Raw genomic sequence first — 4,873 nt, 5'->3', positions numbered from 1 at the left:
AGGTCAAAAACAGTTCACAAGGATGAGGGGCGGTTTAAGGAGAAGAGACGTTTTAAAAGTGGCTCCAAGGGGCAAAGTGGGACAAACACGTTATTAGAAACACGAAATGAACTATGTATAAAAAATTCCAACTGTCATCCAGAAGCAGGACCAAGACAGCCCCGTGCCTTTGTCCCAATAAGACTAGGCTCAGGGCGATTTCTGCAGGGCCACAGAATCCTTGGAGAACAATTTACAAACACCCCGGGAAGCCCGGAGAAAGGAGAGGGACTTCAAAAACTTACCCTCCTTTAGAACCCAAAGGAAAGCTGTGTGGAGGGAAAGGGGACAAGGAGAACGCAGGTGGGATACAGACAGAGAAAGAGAGTTGTGGATGGTGCCTTTTGAGGATTTTTTTTTTGCTTGCTTGCTACGTTCAGTAATCCAAGGAAATAAATATCCTTCCTAATGATACTTTTCTTTTATAGATCTACTTTGTTTTGTCAAAAAATCCTGGCGTTTCCCATGTTTAACCTCCTATTTTAACCCTGAACTCTTCTTTGACCCAATGAAATCCTCTTAAGTCCAAGGAATAGGTCATCTTTCTTCAAATTGAGGGTCCCCCAAATCAAACACAACCTCAGGGTTTTTTTTTCTTACATAAAAGTCTCCTTAATACAAAATATTCCAAATCAAAACATTAACTGAAGTTACAAACAAGATTAAGGCTGGATTTACTTGCTCCTGTAGTAAAGCATCAATTGTTCTAACTGTTGTAAAGAAGACAAAAGGGATTTAAATCTGGTGATTTTAATACACAGATTAACACTTCAGGACTTCACAGTTCTGAGGAATTTAAAGTTATCTGTGCAGAGGATCTGGAAATTGTGTGTGTGTTGGGGGGGAGGGACATATAAAAAGAACAGCCACAAATACCACCTCAAGAAGCCTGAGCAAGTTCAGCTAAAATAAAGTTCCAGTTTAGAAGTGCTACTTCAAATGAACTCCCCTCCCGAAAGCCAATGCCATTGGACTACAGAACTAGGGGGCTTACATTATTCTTTTAAATCCTTAATGTTACCTATAGTAACATTCCACAAGGGATCAAAAGAAGAAAAGGAGAAATAGAAAGGAGTGCTTTTCAGAAGTCTAGGGGATGCTTCAATAAGAAAGGGGTGATTAAAAACAGACTCTTAAATTTGAGAGGCCCAATTCTCCGTCTCATTCACCCCCCTTCGGCACCCCCCCCCCTTTCACCTCCTTTTTAATTCAATGTTCCCACCCCCCACTCCAGAGCTAAGTAGCTGATTTGGGATTGTGAAGAAATAGGTTTTACCAACCATATTTGTTCTGGCGCACTTGTAAAATGCGATTTGTGGAGAGTCTTTAGCCTTCTGATTGTCTTTGAATTGTTTTTACTGAAACAGATCTTTTGCAGTTAATGAGTCCCCACACAGCTGGACAGCTCCTCACGGACACTGAGAACTCTAACCCCAAAATGACCCCAATTTGACACCGCAAGATGAAATTTTACCGCCTGTTAAAACCATTTCCAGCCTGGCAGGAGGAGCTGACTGTTGACTGAGGTGTGCAATGCGCCTGTGACCCCCCCGTCTCTTGTTTGTCTCTGGGGCTGCCCCACTTATTTCCCTTCACCTCAAATGAAGGAGAGGAAATCCATCCACGACCAGGGTGTGGAGTGCCGAGCTCTGAAAACAAGGCGTCCACACAGACAGAGAAGAGAAAGTGTGGACACCACGCTTCTGTGGGATGGCTTCTACCAGACAGGGCAATCAGGGATGGAAAACAGGCAATCAATCCATAACTAGAAGACCCCTTTGCAGCTGTATTATTAATAAAATACCCACAATTCCTTGATAGTCGTAGTTCTTTGAAGTCATCCCAGTAACCAGGAGAGATACACTGAACCAACTCCAGTTTCATCTCCCATGTGGTGTAGTGTAGCGGTGGATTTTAAAAACTAACATTTAAACTAATAGTTTCACCAATAGCATGCATCTGAGCAACAAATCCCCTTTTAGTTGCTAGGAAACAGCACCTCCTTTTAGATAAAGTGTATTTCAGAGGCATACAGCTGTTCTTCAGTAGTGTGTGCTTTCCAACCATCCCACACTTCTTACTAAAAATCTCGTTAAAAATTATTTCTTTTTTTGAAAATATCTTAAAATACCCTTTCTTTCTGCCCCCTATATTCAACAGATAGTCCTGCTGTTTCCTTTAATGTATCAGACAAAATACATAAGAAATTCCCTGGTGAAAGAGGAAGAGAGGGGTTCGGGTTAAAGACCCTCTCTACGCTGCCCATTGTAGGAAGCGGTTTACGCTTTTCTTTTATAAAACCCTAAATCACCACCAGCTAATCAAGCCATTATTTCTTCAACGATTCCTTTAAAACACAGAAATAGTTAATTTGTCTGAATTTTTACTCAGGTAGAAACCTTATTACTGCTATTTTTAATGCTAGTGAAGTTTTGCTAAATAAAGGTCACAGGGATGCTAAATCGCTTTATTATATCAATAGGGTAAGGGGTGAGTAGTGGTGTAAAAAAAAAGAAAAAGAAAAAAAAGGGTTAAGCATGCTTAGACTAAAAGACAGAGGTTTCTCATGAACTTGTTCTCGGCGAAAGCGTTTATCTCTCGGAAACTGGAGTCCTTTTGAAAAAGAAACTTTTTACCTAACCCGGACTTTAAAATAGCAATAATCATCCTGGCAATAATAAATAGTCAATGTTGAAATGAAGAACAATTAGAAGAGTTAAAACTGAGTGTAAACCCTTCCAGCCGCCTTGGACCGACAACTTGGACCCATTACCATCCACAACTCCGCGAGGCAGAAAATAGTGGTTAGTCAGGCCAGAAATTCTCCCAAATTCTGTCTCTGTCTCTCTCTACTCCTAGGCGGCTAAACTGAGAATGTTTAATTGCCCCCCCACACACCCCTTGAAATAAAAATGTGAAGAAAACTTTTCCTTTTCTTTTACTCACCTTTTCTTATGTGTCGACGAGTAAGAGCGTCAAATGAAGTGGATGTTTGTAATCTTGGAGTTCTTCTAGGGAGAAAAAAACAGGGGGAGGGGGAAGGGAAAGGACCCTGTGGTCCTTCAGGTTTCAGAAGGGTCTGGTGTCTTAGGCTTGAAGCCAGGGAGGAACCGAGTCGGAAAGCCTAGGCTTGAGTCTGCTCCCAGAGCCCGCCGTCCCTGCTTTGGCCACTGGAGTCAACCCCGCGCGGGCCGCTGCCCCTCTCCCGGCGCGCTCTCCGCGCCTCTGCCAGCCCCTCTACACTGTCTTTATATGAGAGGGCCGATTTCCCGCAGACATCATTGTTATGATGGCTCATTTAATCAAACTGTTTAATTGCTCTGGTAATCACTATCATCATCACAGGTGCTCAATCATTCATCATTTTTGGAGGGCTTTATTGACCTCCGGAGCTCATTCCCTAGTCCTAGGAAAACGAGGCCAAATTTCCTCAGACTCTGCAAGGAGTCTAGGCAAGCGGTGGTCTTAGCTAGTTTGGGATGCTCAGAAGCTCAAGAAGAAACCAAGATGCAAAGGGGGTCAAAAGGAATCTCTCTCTCTCTCTCTCTCTCTCTCTCTCTCTCTCTCTCTCTCTCTCTCTCTCTCTCTCTGTGTGTGTGTGTGTGTGTGTCTCCGATCTCTCTCTCTCTCTCTCTCTCTCTCTCTCTCTCTCTCTCTCTCTCTCTCTCTCTCTCACACACACACACACACACACACACACACACACCACTTTACTCTTCCTAACCACTCCCATCCACCCCCGCCCCCACGAGAAAGTCCAGTCAAAGCCAGCCGATTAGGAGGCGCTGCTTTCTACGGTACAGAATGGTTTCAGAGTTGGGAAGGGAGGCCGCGGTTGAACAGCAGCAGTCCCTGGGCCTCGGGCCCGGAACCCCAGACGAGGGTGAGAAGTTGGGGAGAGGGCGCGCTCCCCGTGCCTGGCAGGGTCGCTCAGCCAGCTGCCGGGTGGCGGCAGGGTGAGTCCGGCTCGGCGCGCCGGGTGACCAAAGCTCCGCCCCCAGCTCTCGGCTCTGCCTGATTGACACGCAGCCTCCGGGAAGCAGCGGCGCAGAGGTAAAGCCAGCTGGAACTCTGGCCAGGGATTGAGCGGGACCCCGGCCAGAACAAGTTTCTACCAAAAATCTTGTCGGGTATTTACCTTTCTAACCCCACTTGCCTCCTTTTCCTTTTGGGAAAAGTTCGATAGGAGCCAGTCCCATCGTCCCCCGCCCAGCGAAATCCACCCGGTGTAATTAACTCGGCCTTTAGCCCTCGTTACGACCGAGCTGCCGCTGCGCCCAGGGCAACCACAACAAAGCTAGGCAGCGAGCGCCAGCCACTCCTCGCGAGTATCTTCTATTCCAGTTGCTCTTTAATCGCTCTCCTCCGGTGCTTCCCAGAGCCAAGATTCACTTTGTAGGCTCACACCGGTCGCGCGCTTTCGCGCGCGTGTACACACACATACTCACACTCACACGCCGCTTGGCTACCTCGGTAAACAACAAACAACAAACAACTCGCTCCCTGCTAACTCCTACCCCGCTAACTCTCATCCCACTTCCTCCTTCCAGATTGAGCCCAGGACCCCTAGACTCTCCGAGGTGGTCCACTGTCTGCAGCTCGCCGCGGGACTACGCTCCGAGTTAAGCTGCTCCCATCTTGTACTAGAAAAAACGAAATGAATATTGACAACAAGGGCTCTGCATCTGCTCTAGGAAAAAAGTGCTACTTAACAACAACAACAAATTTAGCCCCGCGGTGGTACAGTCGGCTGAGCTTGCTTCTTTAGGCTGTTAGCTGGAGACTTCTGGACCTAGGAATCCGCGGGCAGAAGAAGGGGGCCGGGGAATTAAAA

The sequence above is a fragment of the Microtus pennsylvanicus genome, chromosome 2 (assembly GCF_037038515.1).
Source record: "Microtus pennsylvanicus isolate mMicPen1 chromosome 2, mMicPen1.hap1, whole genome shotgun sequence".
Lineage (NCBI taxonomy): Eukaryota > Metazoa > Chordata > Mammalia > Rodentia > Cricetidae > Microtus > Microtus pennsylvanicus.
This window is presented reverse-complemented; position numbering follows the sequence as displayed.